This window comes from Pseudorca crassidens, chromosome X (genome assembly GCF_039906515.1).
Source record: "Pseudorca crassidens isolate mPseCra1 chromosome X, mPseCra1.hap1, whole genome shotgun sequence".
NCBI classification, from domain to species: domain Eukaryota; kingdom Metazoa; phylum Chordata; class Mammalia; order Artiodactyla; family Delphinidae; genus Pseudorca; species Pseudorca crassidens.
Genome location: NC_090317.1, coordinates 48,217,875 through 48,240,288, shown reverse-complemented (window position 1 = coordinate 48,240,288; position 22,414 = coordinate 48,217,875).

The following is a 22,414-nucleotide window of genomic DNA, read 5'->3' as shown; positions in this document are numbered from 1 at the left end:
CTGTAGTTCTTCTTGCTTCTGCTCTCTTCCCTCTGGTTGATGAGGTTCTCTAAGTGGCCTATGCAAGTTTCGTGATGGGAGGGACTGGTGGTCAGTAGAGCTGGCTGTTGCTTTGGTGGGCAGGGCTCAGTAAAATATTAATCCACTTGTCTGCTGATGGGTGGGGCTGGGTTCCACCCCTGTTGGTTGATTGGCCTCAGGCAACCCAACACTGGAGCCTACCCGGGCTCTTTGTTTGGGCTAATGGCAGGCTCTGGGAGGGCTCATGCCAAGGAGTACTTCCCAGAACTTCTGCTGCCAGTGTCCTTGTCCTCACAGTGACACACAGCCACCCCCCCACCTCTGCAGGAGACCCTCCAACACTAACAGGTAGGTCTGTTTCAGTCTCCTATGGGGTCACTGCTCCTTCCCCTGGGTCCCAATGACACACTACTTTGTGCGTGCCCTGCATGAGTGGAGTCTCTGTTTCCTCCAGTCCTGTCAAAGTCCTGCAATCAAATCACACTACCCTTCAATGACTTATTCTCTTGTAATTCCTCTTCCCGTTGTCAGACCCCCAGATTAGGAAGCCTGATGTGGGGCTCAGAACTTTCACTCCAGTGGGTGGGCATCTGTGGTATAAATGTTCTCCAGTTTGTTAGTCACCCACCCAGCAGTTATGGGGTTTGATTTTATTGTGACTGTGACCCTCCTACCATCTCATTTTGGCTTCTCCTTTGTCTTTGGATGTGGGGTATCTTTTTTGGTGAGTTCCAGTGTCTTCCTCTCGATGATTGTTCAGCAGTTAGTTGTGATTCTGGGTTCTTTTAAGAGGGAATGAGACCACGTCCTTCTACTCCACCATCTTGAACCAATCTACACTTCACCGTTTTTTCAATAGTATTAACCTAGAAAAATTTGAATCTACATGATCAATTTCTTGCCAAGCAGATAAGCACCAAATAACCATGTGCATTTGTATCTTTTACCCTATATGTGTGTTGTGCAAATTAAAAGAACACTCAACAAATTCCAGAAATTTTTAACTAATGTCTCTTTAACCTTGCTTTCTCTCTGTAATCACTTTTTCATATCTTGTTTATTCTTCCTGAATATTCAAGCTATCCATCATTGCCCTATGTCTCATACTTCATAGAGAAAGCTGAACCTCTTATAGGGAAGCTGTCACATCATCATCAAACCAGAAGAAAAACTTAGTAATGTCTGTTTCTATCTTTGCTTCTTTTCTCCTGTTACAGTAAAGGAAAAGGAGGAAATTCTAACACATACATGATCTTCAAAACACAGTTTTCAAAAGACCATGATAAAGGATACAATTCACATTTAAGGTAAAATAGAGCTGTATATCTAGCACCAAGTAACATAGTAATAGCATTTACAGAGCAGAGATCATAAGAAATGAAAGGAAAATTAGATAAAAATGTACTAGTAGAATAATAATTCTCTTTCAGTCTATATCAAATCAAATGGGCAAAAATAAGAATATAAAATAATTGGATAATATCATTGATAGGTAACTTTTTGTATATATTTAATGCTGTATTCTAAAAAATAGAGAAGAAACTTTTCCAATAGATTCTACAGCATTCACTAATATTGATGTAATACAAAAAAAAAAGCACAAAACTCTTTGATTATAAGTCTAGAACTTTATAAATCTTTTTTTTTAATATCATGAAAAGAGTATTTTCTGCCTATAAATAAAAAATAAGGGCTTCCCGCGTGGTGCAGTTTTTAAGAATCTGCCTGCCAATGCAGGGGACATGAATTCGAGCCCTGGTCTCGGAAGATCCCACGTGCCGCGAAGCAACTAACCCTGTGAGTGACAACTACTGAGCCCATGTGCCACAACTACTGAAGTCCATGTACCTAGAGACCATGCTCCACAACAAGAGAAGCCACCGCAGTGAGAAGCCTGAGCACCACAGTGAGGAGTAGACCCCTCTCGCCGTAACTAAAGAAAGCCCGTACACTGCCATGAAGACCCAATGCAGCCAAAAATAAAATAAAATAAATAAATTTATTTAAAAAAGCAAATCCTCATAATTTTTGAGGGTTATAGAGGGAATTAAAAATTGAAGAATATCTTTAAAACAAATATAACTAAAGTATTATATTGTAGGACATATGAAATACAGCTAAAGCAGTGTTCATGGGGAAATTCATGGCCTTAAATATGTATATCAATAATAAAGCAAAATGAAAATAAATGAATTAATAATATGGCTTAAAATTAGAAATGTAGCAACAAAAAATTAAAGCAGGGATTCCCTGGTGGTGCAGTGGTTGAGAGTCCGCCTGCCGATGCAGGGGACATGGGTTAGTGCCCCAGTCTGGGAAGATCCCGCATGCCACAGAATAGCTGGGCCTGTGAGCCATGGCCGCTGAGCCTGCGCATCTGGAGCCTGTGTTCTGCAATGGGAGAGGCCACAACAGTGAGAGGTCTGTGTACCCCCCCTCAAAAAAAAAATTAAAGCAAGTTTAAAGTAATGATTTAATAAAGATAGAAAGAGAAATTGAGTTAAATAAAGAAAACATGTTAGAGCTAATAAATAAATTAAAAATATACTGCCAGCTAATCTAATTAAGAATAGCAAAGGAAAAATCACTAATAAAAGGTAAAAAATGATAAGGAAGACATTTCTACAGAATTAATTAAAAGGATGAGAGACTACACTCCTCAAACCTATACAATTTAAATCAAAAGTATGAATGAAGTATATAATATTCTAGAAAAATATAGTTTACCAAATTTATCACAGAAAATATAGAAAATCTAAACATATGCATTTATACGGAATAAATGAAGAAGATGATCAAAGTGTTACCTTTCAAGCAGCAATAGATTTACATGGTTTCGTAGAAGATTTTCCAAAACTTTTAAAAGATAATTCCAAAGTTGGTAAAACTGCTCCAAAAGGGAAAACTTCCAAATTCCATTTATGAAGTGAGTTCAGTACTAACATCAAAACTTGAAAAAAATTGAACAGAAAAAAAAGGCTACAAATATAATTTTTATGTATTGATGCAAAACTCTTAAGCAAGATGGACAGCCACAGAAAAAGCCAAATAGGGCCTCAGAAAATCTAGAATATTGGCAAAAATTGTCCACTAGAAAAATTTCAGAGTTCTGGAAATTAACTGAATGCTTTCAACAATCTGGGTAATATTTATTCAAGTAAAACCTTTGAATCTTAGCAATACCAGCAAAATCTGTGGCAATATAACTTGCCCTGTTCTGATCTGATTCTCTCCAGCATCAGTGTAGCCTTGAAAACCAAGAGCCTGAAATCTTGGTGAAAACCAGCAGCCTGGCAGCAACCAGAGGGAGCAGAATGAGGTTGGATCTCTTTCAATCTCCCCATTTTCAGGTAATTTTTATTATTCCACCTGTTTGGGGATTCCCTGGAATACCCTACTTGCAAGGCTATCTTTATTTGACCTGTCTCAATGTTCAGTCAGTGCAAAAAGCCTTTCTCTGTGGGCATTTGTCCAAAAAGTACTGGTGTGTTTAATTTTGTGGCTGCCTGAAGAGGTAGATAACAGTTGGGGCAAACAGCAGACTATTAAAAAACAATCTGAAAGGAAAAGCTGGGGAGAGAGAGTTTCATAAGGCCTTTATAAAGCTCTGACATATTCCTGCGAATTTTGAAGGTCATGCACATGTGTCAGATTGTGCACATACCAACGGCTGTGCACATACCCAGACCCTTGCATCTGCTCAGAAAAGACTTGAGAAGGCCTTAAACTCTCATGTCTGGTTGACCTAGAGTCTCCTTAAGTAGGAAGTGAAGGCTAAGGCAGAGTTGTCAACTGCCTCGCTCAGTGTTCAAGGTATGCACCGACATGAACACAAAGCCTCCCAGCGAAGACTGGAAAGTGTATTGGATTCAAGTGTTTAAGGAAATCTCTGTTCAATTGTCACCTGACCTTTAAGCTCACTAAACAGAGACTTCAGTACTCACATATGACAAAGAATGTAGCCTTTACAGAATTAGTTCAGAAAGGTCACTAAAAAACAAACAACTACAAAAAGCAGCAATAACAACATAGTTATATAAAATGATGTTTTATATTATATAATAATGTAAGTGTAACTTAACACTATATTATATAAAATGTTTCAACAAAAAATTATATAAGCCATATAAAGAAACAGGGACAAAGAATCAATAACAGCTATTCTTGAAGAAGGTCAGATGTAAGATTTATTAGGCAAAGAATTTAAATCAGCCATTTAAAATATGTTCAAAATGCTAAAGGAAACCATGTCTAAAGAACTAAAGAAAGTATGAGAATGGCATTTCACCAAAAGGAAAATATCAGTAAAGAGATAGATAGAAATTATAAAGAAAAACAAATAAAAATTCTGTAGTTGAAAAGTACAATAGCTAAGTTGAATAATTCACTAAAAGAACTCAACAGTAAATTTGAGCAGGCAGAAAAAAATTAGTAATGTGAAAATAGGTCATTTGAAAATATTTAGTCTGAGGAACAGAATGAAAAAAAAAATGAAGAAAGGTGAACAGAGACTTAAATACCCATGGGACACCATCAACAATATCTACATTTGAAAAGTGGAGTCCCAGAAGGAGAGGACAGAGGCAAAGTGATAGAAAAAATATTGAAGAAATAATTACTGAACACTTCCCAAATATGAGGAAAGACATTAATACATACATTCAATAAACTCAATAAACTCCAAGTAAGATAAAATAAAAGAGATCAATACCTAGATACATCATAATTCAACTGTTGAAAACCAAAGAAAAGAGAAAATTGAAAGCAGCAAGAAAGGAGTGACTCATCATGTGTAAAGAGTCCTGTAAGATTAACCTTATTTTTCATCAGAAAGCATGAGACTAGAGGGTAGAAAGATTACACTAAAGGCTGAAAGAACATTCTGGCAACAAAGATTTCTGTATCTGACAAAATTATCCTTCAAAAGTTATGTAAAAATTAAGACATTTTTAGATAACCAAAAACAATGAGAGAATTTATGGCTAGCAGACCTGACCTATAAGGAATACTAAAAGGAGTGTCTGAATAATGACAGGACAAGACACTAGACAATATCTCCAATCCTCATTAAGAAATGAAGACAACCATTAAGGCAACACACAGGTATAAATATAACTGTATAAATATATTTTTGTATGTAACTCTTTTTTTCTTCTATATTATTAAAATACAAATGAACTAAGTTGATGGATATGCAATCTATAAAGCTATAATGTTTATGACAATAATAGCACAAAGAAGATAAGTTGGAGACTCACACTTTCCAATTTTAAAAGTTATTATAGTGCTACAGCAGTCAAGACCTTGTTTTGGCATAAAGATAAACACAAAGATCTATAGAACAAAATAGAAAGTGCAGAAATAAACCTGTACATTTATAGTCAATCTATTATTAACAAGGTTGTCAAAACAATTAAATGGTGGAAAGAATAGTCTTTTCAACAATAGGTACTGGGACAAATGGATATCTACATTCAAAAGAATGAAATTGGATCCCTACCTCATGTCATACGCAAAACTTTACTCAAAGCGGATAAAAGATCTAAATGTAAGAGGTAAAACTATAAAACTCTTAGAAGAGAACAGAGCAGTAAATTTTTGTGACCTTGGATTAGGCAATGGATACTCAGATATGACATCTATAGCACAAGAAACCAAAGGAAAAAATTTGATAAATTGAACTATGTCAAGTTAGAAATATTTGTGCTTAAAAGATACTATCATGAAAGTGAAAGGACAACCCATAGAATGAGAGAAAATATTTGCAAATTCTTTATCTGATAAGGTCTAGTATCTGGAATGCATAAAGAACTCAACAAAACTATAAACGCACAAATAACTCTATTAAAAATATTTGAATAGACATTTCTCAAAAAAGCAGAAATAACCAATAAACACATGAAAAGATGCTGAGCCCCAACAGTTACTAGAGAAACAGAAATCAAAACTACAATTAGGTACCACTTCACACCCACTTAGATGGCTATAATAAAAAAGACAGACAATTACAAGTGTTGTCAAGGATATGGAGAAGTTGGAACCATGCATTGTTGATGGAACTGTAAAATGGTGCAACCGTTTTGGAAAGTGTTTGGAAGTGCTTCAAAATGTTAAAAATGCTATCATACAATTCATCAATTCCATCCCTAGGTATATACTCAAGAGAATAGAAATATTATGTCCACACAAAAACATATACCTGATAGTCATAGCAGCATTATTTATGAGCCCCAAATTGGAAATGTCCATCAATGGATGAAGACACAAACAAAAGTGATATATCTGTACAATAGAATATTACTTGGTAATAAAAGGAATGAAATACCTACTACAACATGGATGAACATTGAAAACGTTATGCTAAGTGAAAGAAGCTGTGCACAAAGACCATATATTGTATGATTCCATTTATATGAAATACCCAGAATAGACATGCATGCATATAGAAAGTAGACTAGCAGTTTCCAGAGCTAGGGTTGGGAATTCATGAGTGATTACTAATAAGTAAGGAGTTTCTTTATTTTTTTCTTTTTAAGGAGTTTCTTTTTTGATGAGATGAAAATATCCTGTAATTAGTGGCCAAGGTTGCACAACCTTGTGATTTTAACGAAGTCACTGAATTGTACACTTTAAAAGGGTGAATATCATGGTATATGAGTTATATCATAATAAAAACATAGTGAGAAAAATCCAAAACAAAATATTAGTAAGCCAGAATCCAGCAGTACCTTTTAAGAAACATGCATCCAGGCCAATAAGACTTATTGTAGGAATCAAGAATGGTTCACTATTTGGAAATCTACTAAAATAATTGATCCTATTAATTGATTCATGTAGAAAATTATATGCTCATCTCCATAGATGCTGAAAAGGCATTTGACAAAATTCAATGACAAGTCTCAATTTTAAAAACTCAATAAGAATAAATCAATACTTCTTTAACATGATTAACTGTACTTATCTCAGCCCAAAATTCAATATCATGGGGAAACACAGCCATTGTAACCACTAAAATCAGCAAGAAGTCTGGAATGTCTACTATCTCCATTATTATTTAACACTTTACTACATATAATAGCTGAAGCCATTAGATAAGATAAGGGACACTCAAGTATAAAAATTGGAAAGAAGAAAAAGAGTACTATCATTCTTTGCAAATTGCATAATTGAGTAACTGGCAAATACAAGAGAATCAACTGAGAAAAGTACTGCAGACAAATAAGAGTTTAGTAAGATAGTGGAGTAAATATTAATGTATGGGTATCATATATATATACACATATATGCATAAAATTAACTAGTTAAAAGTTATATTAAAAACCCATTAACAATAGCAGCAATATTATAAAATAACCAAGAATAAACTTATAAATATATAATACCTACATAAAGAAAACTTTTTTTTAATAGATAATGTAGTTTATTTCCCAGACAAAGCAGAATTGTTTACTTTCTTAATTATATTTTATTATCAATAACCTTTCTTCATTTTTTTAAACTTTTAATTGTGGTAAAATACACATAAAATTTACCATTAAATTTTTACACTATATCTTCATGACTTATTTAGTTATTTACCTTATAATTGGGAGTTTATACCTTTTGACCAACTTCATCAATTTCACTCCCTGACCCCCACCTCTGGCAACTACCATTCTGTTCTCTGTATCTAAGAGTTCAGTTTTGTTTGATTTTTTTAAGATTCCACACATAGGTAGGATCATATAGTATTTGTCATTCTCTGTATGACTTATTTCACTTTCTTAACCATTTTAAAGTATACTTTAAAGTAGTGCTAGAGAAAACTTTTAAACACTAAAAAGAATACAAGAACACATGGATAAACCCACCATGTTCCTATGTGGAAAGAAGATTCAATGTTACATATATGTAAATTCTCCACAAGAAAAGCTATAAATATATAATGTGGTCTCAATAAAAATATTAATGGGTTATTATTCTCAGTTGGAACTAGAAAAGCTGATTCTAAAATTCATATGGAAAATAATACAAGTAACAACACCAAAGACAATTCTAAAATAGAAGAGCAATGAGATTATATTTTGAATCTGGCCCACTCTGCGAGACATCTTCCTCAGTTGTGATGAATTGCTTATTAAGTTCTTGTTGTTCCCCTTTGATATCTGCCTTCCATAATATCACCCTTCATTCTGTCAGTCAAATCTGAACCCCAATTGTATACAGGATGTTTTTTTTTTCTATGAGAGTCTTGAAAAATTCATATTAGGGACCATGTTTGGATGTCTGTTTAAGTGTCCCAGAACATTCCATGACAAGAAGGCTTTGTCTGCCCAGAGCAAAGAGACAATTTAATTCAATGTTGCTTACTGACACAGGCTAGCTTACTCAAGTTTTAGCTCTGGCTCCAAGCTATTAATAAACCTTAAGAATCAAGAGGCAGGGCTTCCCTGGTGGCGCAGTGGTTGAGAGTCCGCCTGCCGATGCACGGGACACGGGTTCGTGCCCCGGTTCGGGAGGATCCCACGTGCCGCGGAGCGGCTGGGTCCGTGAGCCATGGCCGCTGAGCCTGCGCGTCTGGAGCCTGTGCTCCGCAACGGGAGAGGCCACAGCAGTGAGAGGTCTGCGTACCAAAAAAAAAAAAAAAAAAAAAAAAAAAAAAAAAAAAAAAAAGAATCAAGAGGCAATTAAGGGAAATGAAAGACAAGTGTACTACCATCATGAACCAGGATCCTATAAGCATCATCCAGTCTTGTGCAAGTGGTAAAATATTCCAGCGTTATTTGTCATTCATTATCTTTTTCCTGCTGGATAAAAAAGCGCCCTCAAATCAGATGCAGAAATTTTGAGTATTTAAAAGGATGTGTGCTTGTGTTTGTGATTTTTTCTATTTATAGGATAGGCTTCAGACCTTATTCACGATTACTCCAGTAAAAACTGTAGCCAATCTTCTATCCTAATGGACATCAATTCATAGCATCATGCCTATCATTCCTACTGAAATTGTTGTGTGTTAACTTCAAAAAAGGGTAGATTCTCATTTCAATGAGCAAAGGGATTTGTATGTGTTTATAAGTTGATAGTCTAAAGGAAGGCTCATATAAATTTACCTATATGTATATTTTTCTTTGTAGATGTAATTAAGCTGTTAAAAAGAAATATTTTCCCTGAATATATCTATTAGCAAAATGTTAATGTACCTCCTAAGATATTTTGCTTGTTACTTCATACACGATTTAGGTTAAAGGAAGAAAGAGGAACAGATTAATATTGAAAAATGCAAGAATCAGTTGAGGTAGAGGTATCTAAGATTGACTATACAAATATGATATAAATATACTTATGGCTATTAGGATTTATTTTTCTAACTTCTACAGCCTACAAATCATTCTACCCAGTTTTTTTTTCTCTTTTTTTTCTCTTATGTATTCTACTTCTCCTCACGTTGAATTGTTTTTAAATGGACAATAAGTCTTTCTTTTTAAAATTAATTAATTAATTTATTGGTTGTGTTGGATCTTCGTTGTTGTGCATGGGCTTTCTCTAGTTGAGGTGAGTGGGGCTTATTGTGGTTGCTTCTCTTGTTGTGGAGCATGGGCTCTAGGCACACAGGCTTCAGTAGTTGTGACATGTGGGCTCAGTAGTTGTGGTGCACGGGCTTAGTTGCTCCACGGCATGTGGGAATTTTCCCAGACCAGGGATTGAACCCGTGTTCCCTGCATTGGCAGGTGGATTCTTAACCACTGCACCACCAGGGAAGTCCCTCTCACCTTGAATTGATATTTGGAAAACTTAACACATGAAGAGATTCATAGATAAAGTTAAGAGTGAAGTAGTTATCACTTGAAGAATTCCTCAGCAGAATGTTTTACTAGATTTTGACCATAAGGTGATAATTGCATGACTTTACATTTTTCACCTATCTGTGACCACAAACTGACAATTTACAGAGTTGTTTACCATTGAATGATCAGTGTAATAATTCAATTTAGTCCTTAAGCTGATTGAAAAAAACTGGACTATACTCAATTTCTTTTTCCTGATTGCCCTATAACATAATCAAACAAGTAGTTATGTATAATCAAGTAATAAAAAGGTTGTCAGTAATGTTCCGTGAGAGCACATTTCTACTGTAAACAAACTCTACTATCACTTGCTATGCAAGTGCCAAAAAAAAAAAGAAAAAAAACCCCACAATATGTGCTTCCATTTAACTAATATGATAATATATTTAAGATGGTGGTTTCCAATATTTTTAATTTTGTGCAAATATGCTTCATATAACTGCTACCTCTTTCATGCCTGGTAGCTGAATCTCCTGCTGAGCCCTTTTGTATTTGCTGATCAAATATCACCTCCCGTTTTGTTGTGTAACTCCTGTTGTCTTTCTTTTGTACTGTAGGATGAAACACCTAAACACTCTTCAGCTACTTGAATTTTCTCATAATCATTATAAATCTTTGGGCTCTATTCTAAAACTTGAAAGAATTTTCTTTTAAAATCCAATAGAAAATCTGTCAGAATATCTTATTAGACTGTCCCCCACCAAAAAAAAATTATACATCAAGAAAAATAAGACTACATCAAGAAAAAAATAAACATAAGTTGATTGCCCCATTTTACTCAAATTCCAAGAAGGTTGCATCCTGGAGTTTGCAAACAAAAGAGTTGTGATTACACATGAGCCTCAACTACATTTTTATTTTCCCACTTTTTAAAAGGTAACAAAAATACGTTAATAAAAGTTTCCAGTCATATGTATAGAAAATAATATAAAACTAGTGACTACACGTATAATAAATGTGTAACTAGTATATTAAACAAGCATGCCTTGTTGGGTGTAATAAGAAACAATATAATCCCACTGCTTCATTAACATTTATTCAAAGGGAGAAAGTTATTTCTTTATTATGAATAAAAATTTGGAAAATACCAAGACATTTCTCATTCAAAGTCCTCCAGTCACTTTTAGTGACAAAATCAATCATATATTGTCCTTTAGAGAGATAAAAATATGAAATGGGAGAAAATGAGGAAGAATTCTTCCTTGAATTAGAATATCAGTATGAACTTATGGTTTCTTAAAAACCTATTTCTTTGTAGTGTATTTTAGAAGATCCTAGAAGCATCCCTAGCACCCAGATCTGGGTTTCTAAATACCATTCTTCATAAAAGGAAATGAAGCTCCTTTGAAAAATAACCAATCCCAGCCCTGGAATAGGCAAAGCAAAAGATAAACCTATATAAGAACACATTGTTGTGTTATAAAGCAAGGAAGCATTCAAGGAATGATGGGGGCATGTCAAAAAGGGGCTGGCATTGGCCACATCTGGAACTGCATCTGGAGAAATTTGAGCAAGATAAGATATTGTAACATGTTAAATAAAAGAGAATCTATGAGTCCATAATAATATTCAAAAAGAGGGAGTGAAGGAAAGCTTTTATTTACAGATTAATGACTGCTACTAAGTATAGAAGGAATTAGAAAGTCACCACTTTATATCTACAAATATAATAATTGATTCAGGTGGGGATCACCAATGAATGTAAGGTTACTGGGAAATAAGACATATACAGAGTTTCAAAGTATAACTCTGAAGATTAACTATTAATTTACAAAGGTGAAAATGTACCTTTAAAATGGACACATCTAGGATTGCCCACTTTAGATGCATATTAAACATTTTGAGGAATTGCCCTAGTTAGGAGTTTACTGAGTCCACAGGTAAAGGAATTTTCCAGTTTAATAAATAATAACTTTCCAAAAGAAAGCAATATCGCCTATAGTTCCCATTTATGGTTTTAAATTATAGACAAAAGCAGGGGGAATACTAAGCACAAAATTTAGGGTAATGGCTCTTCTAGGGGAAAGATGGATGTTGTGATGTGGAGGGCATACTGGTAGCTTTAAAGGCACTGGAAGTATTTAACCCTTAAACTGAGTAGTGTATAAATGGGTTTTCATTTATTATTTTTTAACTGTACACATACATTATATATATTGTATTGGATGTAAAGGGTGGGCAAATACATAGCAGACAAACTCACAAAAATGTAACAGGTAATAATTTCATCCTCTTTTTAAGCATACATGAAAATTTACAAAAATTTGACATTTTATTATCTATATTTATTGTATATATTTATCTTCATAACATTTGATTTTTAAAAACTCAATGAGAACATGTATAAACATGTATTTTGTATGTAATTTGAAAATTATAGTACCAAAACATTCAGAATATATTTCGATAATTTAATTCAAATCAAAATGTAGGAATGTATTAAATGTCTCTGAAAAATATAGCATGTAAATTTCCTTCTAGGGTATAGAAAAGCAAATAAAAAAACAATCAAAATAAGCCTTAATAGGGACTTCCCTGGTGGTCCAGTGGTTAAGATGTCATCTTAGAATGCAGGGGGTCTGGGTTTGAATTTTAGTAGGGGAGCTAAGATCCCACAAGCCTCATGACCGAAAAACCAAAAACATAAAACAGAAGCAATATTGTAACAAATTCAATAAAGACTTTAAAAATGGTCCATATAAAAAAAAAAACCTTTAAAAAATAAAGCCTTAATAAATTCCCCCAAATCAAATTAAACATATAATTTACTGTCTCAGGTGATACAATAAAAGTAGATATTAATAATAATTTAAACAATAAAATATATAACTATTTAGAACAAATCATCACACAACTATTAAAAATAAGGATTGAGTAAAAGAGAATATCAAAGCATAATGAACACAGCACTTATAAAATAACAACCAATGAAAGTTAAACCTATTAAAATGTAGGTAATATTGCCCAAACTTCTTTTAAAAAAACTCACAGTCTTAAAAACTTTCATAATTAAATAAAAGTTAATGGATTAAAAAAAATGAATTAGGGAGACCTTCAAGATGGTGGAGGATAAGACATGGAGATCACCTTCCTCCACAGAAATACATCAAAAATATATCTACATGTGGAACAACTCCTAAAGGACACCTAATGAATGCTGGCAGAAGAACTCAGACTTCCCATAAGGCAAGAAAATCCCCCCATACCTGGGTAGGGCAAAAGAAAAAAGAAAAAACAGAGACAAAAGAATAGGGAAGGGACCTGCACTTCTGGGAGGGAGCTGTGAAGGAGGAAAAGTTTGCACACACTAGGAAGCCCCCTCACTGGAGGGGACGGGGGCGGAAGCTTTGGAGCCACAGAGGAGAGCACAGCAACAGGGGTGCAGAGGGCAAAGCAGAGAGATTCCCACACAGAGAATGGGTGCCAACCAGCACTCACCAGCCTGAGATGTTGTCTGCTCAGCTGCTGGGGTGGGTGGGGGCTGGGAGCTGAGTCTCCAGTTTCGGAGGTCAGACCCCAGGGAGAGGACTGGGGTTGGCTGCGTGAAGACAGCCTGAAAGGGGCTAGTGTGCCACTGCTAGCCAGGAGGGAGTCCAGGAAAATGTCTGGACCTTCCAGAGAGGGAAGACACCATTGTTTCGATGTGAGCGAGGAGAGGGGATTCCTGCTCCGTTTGCCCACAGACGACAGCCAATAAATGACATGATATTATACACAGAGAATCCTAAAGACTCTACCAGAAAACTACTAGAGTTAATCAATGAATTTGGTAAAGTTGCAGGATACAAAATTAATGCACAGAAATCTCTGGCATTCCTATACATTAATGATGAAATATCTGAAAGAGAAATTAAGGAAACACTTCCATTTACGATTACAACAAAAAGAATAAAGTACCTAGGAATAAAGCTACCTAAGGAGACAAAAGACCTGTATGCAGAAAATTATAAGATGCTGATGAAAGAAATTAAAGATGATACAAACAGATGGAGAGATATACTATGTTCTTGATTTGGAAGAATCAATATTGTGAAAATGACTCTACTACCCAAAGCAATCTACAGATTCCATGCAACCCCTATCAAACTACCACTGACATTTTTCACAGAACTAGAACAAAAAATTTCACAATTCGTATGGAAACACAAAAGAACATGAATAGCTAAAGCAATCTTGAGAACGAAAAATGGAGCTGGAGGAATCAAGCTCCCTGACTTCAGACTATACTACAAAACTACAGTAATCGGGCTTCCCTGGTGGCGCAGTGGTTGAGAGACCGCCTGCCAATGCAGGGGACATGGGTTCGTACCCCGGTCCTGGAAGATCCCACATGCCACGGTGCAGCTGGGCCCATTAGCCATGGCCGCTGAGCCTGCACGTCCGGAGTCTGTGCTCAGCAATGGGAGAGGCCACAGTAGTGAGAGGCCCGTGTACCGCAAAAAAAAGAAAAAAAAAAAAACTACAGTAATCAAGACAGTATGGTACTGGCACAAAAACAGAAATATAGATCAATGGTACAGGATAGAAAGCCCAGAGATAAACCCACACACATATGGTCACCTTATCTCTGATAAAGGAGGCAAGAATATACAGTGGAGAAAGACAGCCTCTTCAATAAGTGGTGCTGGGAAAACTGGACAGGTACATGTAAAAGTATGAAACTAGAACACTCCCTAACACCATACACAAAAATAAACTCAAAATGGATTAAAAACCTAAATGTAAGGCCAGACACTATAAAACTCTTAAGGGAAAACATAGGCAGAACATTCTTTGACATAAATCACAGCAAGATCCTTTTTGACCCACCTCCTAGAGAAATGGAGATGAAAACAAAAATAAACATATGGGACCTAATGAAACTTAAAAGCTTTTGCACAGCAAAGGAAACCATAAACAAGACCAAAAGACAACCCACAGAGTTGGAGAAAATATTTGCAAATGAAGCAACTGACAAAGGATTAATCTCCAAGATTTACAAGCAGCTCATGCATCTCAATAACAAAAAAGCAAACAACCCAATCCAAAAATGAGCAGAAGACCTAAATAGACATTTCTCCAAAGAAGATATACAGACTGCCAACAAACACATGAAAGAATGCTCAACATCACTAATCATCAGAGAAATGCAAAACAAAACTACAATGCGATATCATCTCATACCAGTCAAAATGGCCATCATCAAAAAATCTAGAAACAATAAATGCTGGAGAGGGTGCGGAGAAAAGGGAACCCTCTTGCACTGTTGGTGGGAATGTAAATTGATACAGCCACTGTGGAGAACAGTATGGAGGTTCCTTAAAAAAAACTACAAATAGAACTACCATATGACCCAGCAACCCCACTACTGGGCATATACCCTGAGAAAACCATAATTCAAAAAGAGTCATGTACCAAAATGTTCACTGCAGCTCTATTTACAATAGCCAGGAGGTGGAAACAACCTAAGTGTCCATCATTGGATGAATGGATAAAGAAGATGTGGCACATATATACAATGGAATATTACTCAGCCATAAAACAAAACAAAATTGAGCTATTTGTAATGAGGTGGATAGACCTAGAGTCTGTCATACAGAGTGAAGTAAGTCAGAAAGAGAGAGACAAATACTGTATGCTAACACATATATATGGAATTTAAGGAAAAAAATGTCATGAAGAACCTAGGGGTAAAACAAGAATAAAGACACAGACCTACTAGAGAATGGACTTGAGGATATGGGGAGGGGTAGGGTAAGCTGTGACAAAGCGAGAGAGAGGCATGGACATATATACACTACCAAACTTAAGGTAGATAGCTAGTGGGAAGCAGCCGCATAGCACACGGAGATCAGCTCGGTGCTTTGTGACTGCCTGCAGGGGTGCGATGGGGGGGGGGGAGGGAGGGAGACACAAGAGGGAAGAGATATGAGAACATATGTATATATATAACTGATTCATTTTGTTGTAAAGCAGAAGCTAACACACCATTGTAAAGCAATTATACTCCAATAAAGATGTTAAAAAAAATAAATCTAGAAACAATAAATGCTGGAGAGAGTGTGGAGAAAAAGGAACACTCTTGCACTGTTTGCAGGAATGTAAATTGATCCAGCCACTATGGAGAACAGTATGGAGGTTCCTTAGAAAACTAAAAATAGAACTACCATATGACCCAGCAATCCCACTACTAGGCATATACCCAGAGAAAACCATAATTCAAAAAGAGTCATGTACCAAAATGTTCATTGCAGCTGTATTTACAATAGCCAGGACATGGAAGCAACCTAAGTGTCCATCATCAGATGAATGGATAAAGAAGAGGTTGCATATATATACAATGGAATATTACTCAGCCATAAAAGGAAACGAAATTGAGATATTTGTAGTGAGGTGGATGGACCTAGAGTCTGTCATACAGAGTGAAGTAAGCCAGAAAGAGAAAAACAAATACCGTATGCTAATACATATATATGGAAACTAAGAAAAAAAAAAAAAGAAAGGTCATGAAGAACCCAGAGGTAAGACAGGAATAAAGACACAGACCTACTAGAACATGGACTTGAGGATATGGGGATAGGGAAGGGTAAGCTGTGACAAAGTGAGAGAGTGACATGGGCATATATACACTTCCAAACGTAAAATAGATAGCTACTGGGAAGCAGCCGCATAGCACAGGGAGATCAGCTCAGTAGTCTGTGACCACCCAGAAGGGTGGGATAGGGAGGGTGTGAGGGAGTGAGACACAAGAAGGAAGAGATATTGGAACATATGTGTATGTATAACTGATTCACTATGTTATAAAGCAGAATTGTAAAGCAATTGTACTCCAATAAAGATGTTAAAAAAATTAACAAGAAATGAGAATTAAACCTATTAAAATGTAGGTAATATTGCCCAAACTTCATTTAAAAAAAACTCACAGTCTTAAAAACTTTCATAATTAAATAAAAGTTAATGGATAAAAACAACATGAATTAGGGAGAGATCTTCAAGATGGCAGAGGATAAGACATGGAGATCACCTTCCTCCACAGAAATACATCAAAAAAATATCTACATGTGGAACAACTCCTAAAGAACACCTAATGAATGCTGGCAGAAGAACTCAGACTTCCCATAAGGCAAGAAAATCCCCCCATACCTGGGTAGGGCAAAAGAAAAAAGAAAAAACAGAGACAAAAGAATAGGGAAGGGACCTGCACTTCTGGGAGGGAGCTGTGAAGGAGGAAAAGTTTGCACACACTAGGAAGCCCCCTCACTGGAGGGGACGGGGGCGGAAGCTTTGGAGCCACAGAGGAGAGCACAGCAACAGGGGTGCAGAGGGCAAAGCAGAGAGATTCCCACACAGAGAATGGGTGCCAACCAGCACTCACCAGCCTGAGATGTTGTCTGCTCAGCTGCTGGGGTGGGTGGGGGCTGGGAGCTGAGTCTCCAGTTTCGGAGGTCAGACCCCAGGGAGAGGACTGGGGTTGGCTGCGTGAAGACAGCCTGAAAGGGGCTAGTGTGCCACTGCTAGCCAGGAGGGAGTCCAGGAAAATGTCTGGACCTTCCAGAGAGGGAAGACACCATTGTTTCGATGTGAGCGAGGAGAGGGGATTCCTGCTCCGTTTGCCCACAGACGGCAGCCACTGAATGACATGCTATTATACACAGAGAATCCTAAAGACTCTACCAGAAAACTACTAGAGCTAATCAATGAATTTGCTAAAGTTGCAGGATAAAAAATTAATGCACAGAAATCTCTTGCATTCCTATACATTAATGATGAAAAATCTGAAAGGGAAATTAAGGAAACACTTCCGTTTAGGACTGCAACAAAAAGAATAAAGTACCTAGGAATAAAGCTACCTAAGGAGACAAAAGACCTGTATGCAGAAAACTATGACACTGATGAAAGTAATTAAAGATGGTACAAAGAGATGGAGAGATATACCATGTTCTTGAATTGGAAGAATCAACATTGTGCAATGTGAAAATGACTCTACTACCCAAAGCAATCTACAGATTCAATGCAATGCTTGTCAAACTACCAATGGCATTTTTCACAGAACTAGAACAAAAAATTTCACAATTTGTATGGAAACACAAAAGACCCCAAATAGCCAAAGCGATTTGAGAAAGAAAAACAGAGCTGGAGGAATCAGGCTCCATGACTTCAGATTATATTACAAAGCTATAGTAATCACAACAGTATGATACTGGCACAAAAACAGAAATACAGATCAATGGAACAGTATAGAAAGCCCAGAGATAAATCTACACACATATGGTCACCTTATCTTTGATAAAGGAGGCAAGAATATACAATGGAGAAAAGACAGCCTCTTCAATAAGTGGTGCTGGGAAAACTGGACAGCAACATGTAAAAGAATGAAATTAGAACACTTAACACCATACACAAAACTAAACTCAAAATGTATTAAAGATCTAAAGGTAAGGCCAGGCACTATAAAACTCTTAGAGGAAAATATGGGCAGAACACTTTATGACATAAATCACAGCAAGATCCATTTTGACCCACCTCCTAGAGAAATGGAAATAAAAACAAAAATAGGCAAGTGGGACCTAATGAAACTTAAAAGCTTTTGCACAGCAAACGAAACCATAAACAAGACCAAAAGACAACCCTCAGAATGGGAGAAAGTATTTGCAAACGAAGCAGCTGACAAAGGATTAATCTCCAAAATATACAAGCAGCACATGCAACTCAATATCAAAAAAGCAAACAACCCAATCCAAAATGAACAGAAGACGTAAATAGACATTTCTCCAAATAAGATATACAGATTGCCGACAAACACATGAAAGGATGCTCAACATCACCAATCATTAGAGAAATGCAAATCAAAACCACAAAGAAGTATCACCTCACATCAGTCTGAATGGCCATCATCAAAAAATCTGCAAATAGTAAATGCTGGAGAGGGTGTGGAGAAAAGGGAACCCTCTTGCACTGTTGGTGGGAATATAAATTGATATAGCCACTAAGGAGAACAGTATGGAGGTTCCTTTAAAAACTAAAAGTAGAACTACCAAATGACCCAGCAATCCCACTACTGGGCATATACCCTGAGAAAATCATAATTCAAAAAGTGACATGTACCACAATGTTCATTGCAGCTCTATTTACAATAGCCAGGACATGGAAGCAACCTAAGTGTCCATTGACAGATGAATGGATAAAGAAGACGTGGCAAATATTTGCAATGGAATATTACTCAGCCATAAAAAGAAACAGAACTGACTTATTTGTAGTGAGGTGGATGGACCTAGAGTCTGTCATATAGAGTGAAGTGGGTCAGAAAGGGAAAAATGAATACCGTATGCTAACACATATATATGGAATCTAAAAAAAGATGGTTCTGATGAACCTAGGGGCAGGACAGGAGTAAAAACAGAGACAAAGAGAATGAACTTGAGGACACGGGGGTGGGGAGGGTAAGCTCGGACGAAGGGAGAGAATAGTATTGACATATATAGACTACCAAATATAAAATAGATAGCTAGTGGGAAGCAGCTGCATTGCACAGGGAGATCAGCTCGGTGCTTTGTGACCACCTAAAGGGGTGGGATAGGGAGGGTGGGAGGGAGGGAGACACAAGAGGGAAGAGATATGGGTACATATGTATATGTATAACTGATTCACTTTGTTATACAGCAGAAACTAACACAACATTGTAAAGCCATTATACTCCAATAAAGATGCAAAAAAATAAAAATAAATAAGAAAAGGTGAAAAAAGAGGTGTAGAAATGGAAGTTCAGCAAAGTATGCTCTTCATATAATTGAAGTCCCTGGTAAAGAAAAGTAAAAACAATGGAATAAACTAGTAAGATCTAATATTTAAAAGTATATTTCTAGAAATTTTTGAAGTAATCAACCTAAGTTTGAGTTTACTGGTTCTTTTTCTCCTGAAGTCGCTCTCCTTGGCTTAAAGGTCGCTACCCCTTAGCTGTGTCTTCACCTGGCCTTTCTCTGTGCAGACACATCACCACTTATAAGAACACCAGACATATTAGATTAACTACCACCTCCACCAAATTTAACATTAATTACCTCCTTAAATGCCTTATCTCCAAACACATTCAAATTGGTAGTTAGGACCTCAGCATATACATTTTTTTTCTGGTGGACACAATGCATTAAGTTACAGACATTTTAGTTATTTCAAGTGGCTTAATTTAATTTCAGTTTAACAGTAAGAAATTCAGTAATTTCAACTTCTCCCATCTCTCATAGCTGTGTAACTAGGATTTCACAGGGAGCTATTGCCCATGAGGGTAAGTGTTTGATCACCTCTGTGACCAATACCCTTAATTTAGTGTCCATTTGGTAATGACCTGTACTGGCTCTACTTTTATTATTACTTCTTTGTGGTAAAAGAGATATACAAACATAGAAAAATTTTTAAAATGCAACATGACACTAAATGAAAAGACTCATCCTTCTTTCCTGCTCCATGCTCTATCACAATTCTTTTAACTTTTTCTATTTCTAGTTATTTTTATATACTAAAGGGAATGTTTTCTATATATAGTAGTGTGTATACATTAATCCCAATCTCCTAATTTATCATTTCCCCCCATGTTTCCCCTTTGGCAACCATAAGTTTTATTTTGAGATCTGTGAATCTGTTTCTGTTTTGTAAATAGGTTCATTTGTATCATTTTTGTTGGATTCCACATATAAGTGATATAATCTGTTATTTGTGTTTCTCTGTCTGACTTACTTCACTTAGTAATAGGTAACTAATAAGGACCTACTATATAGCACAGGGAACTCTACTCAATATTCTGTAACAACCTATGTGGGAAAAGGATTTGAGAAAAAATGGACATATATATATGTGTATGATGGATTCACTTTGCTCTACACCTGAAACTACACAACACTGTAAGTCAGCTATACTCCAATAAAAATTAAAAAACAAAACAAAACATGAATTATCATCTAACCAAGAAAATACAAAAGAGAACAATGAAATATTCCAAAGAAAATCAAGGGGAATGATATAGTAAAGCTAAAGGCAGAAATAAATTTCTCAGACAAAGTAAAATCCATAGAATTGAAATTTTAATTTAATCCAAGAACTAGTTCTTGGGGACAAAAAGAAAAAAATAATTCTGCTTAATCTGAAATGTGTAATTTGAAAAATTATGAAAGCAAATTAAAGAAAATTATAAGTAGTAAAGAAAACATAATAAGAGATGTAGATTATTTAATTAGTAATAATAAGATAAGGCTATGTACAATTTAATAATTTTAAACCTCAGAGTAGTAGATAATTTTCAAAATTAATTAATAAAATAGAAAGACCTGAATGAACAAATGACCATAGGAGAAACTATTAAGTTTCCTTCCAAGCTCTTCTATCAGTTTACTAGCTATTAAACAACAAATTAAACTATCAATTTCTTCATATATCTGGCAACACTAGATATAATAAATATGTTTCATATATTTTGTCAAACTAAGGAAACAATTGCCTCTAATTTTTATTTGATATTCTCTTTTGCCAGTGTGATTAATTATCTTTGTGTATTTATATTACCATTTTGACTTTCTTTTCTTGTGAACTGCATGCCCATGCACATTAAAATAACTGCATTTTTCTTATTAATTTGTAATAGCTTTTTGTGTACTAAAGACATAAAACTTTTGGTTTCTTCCTCCCCAAAATTTGTCATTTTTTTTTCACTTTAATTGATATTTTGCCACACATTTTCCTTTTTATTTAGTCAAACTTATAAATATTTTTCTTTATGGTTTCTGGAGTGTGTTATGCTTAAAAATGTTTTTTTCACTTCAAGACTATAGACATATTGACTCACCTTTTAATCTAGTATTTCTAATGTAAGTATTTTATCTATCTAGAATTATACTTTATGTAAAATATGATGTTAGATATTTTTTCCCAGATGACTAATTTTCCCAGTAGCATTTAACTATTGAGCTCTTTTCATGGTCCTGATTTGAAATTGCTACTTTTATCATGTACTAAATTCCCATATATGTTTGTATTAACTTCTGGACTCTCTCTTCTTTTCTATTACATAGCTATTCTTTTGCCACTATCAAACTTTCAATTTCTTCAGCTTTATAAAATAGTGCCAGTCTACAATATATTTGTAATTCTCCTTGGTATTTTCACATATTTATTATTACAAATGGACAATATCATTTTGTAAAAATTTAAAAAAACATTTTTTAAAGTTAGTGGTGTTTTCACTGGGATTCTGTTGGATTTACAGAGTAATTTTCATAAAACTGACATTTTCTCAATCTTACTATCTAAGAACAAGTCATATCTTTCCATTAAGATTATAAACTTTAAAAAGACCACCAAAATGGTAAATAATGGTGAGATAATATAAAGACCAAGAGAATATATCCTAGTATCACTATTACTTTTTAAAACTTTTCTTTCAAACCAACATATTAAACATAGAATAGAAAAAAGTGGTATAACTTCTGAAAAGAAAGGAAGAGACAAAAAACACTAATATATTTACATATGATATAGACCTAGAAAATCTAAGAGGTTCAACCATTAAATTCTCAGAATTGGAAGTTTAGGAAGAGCAGAAT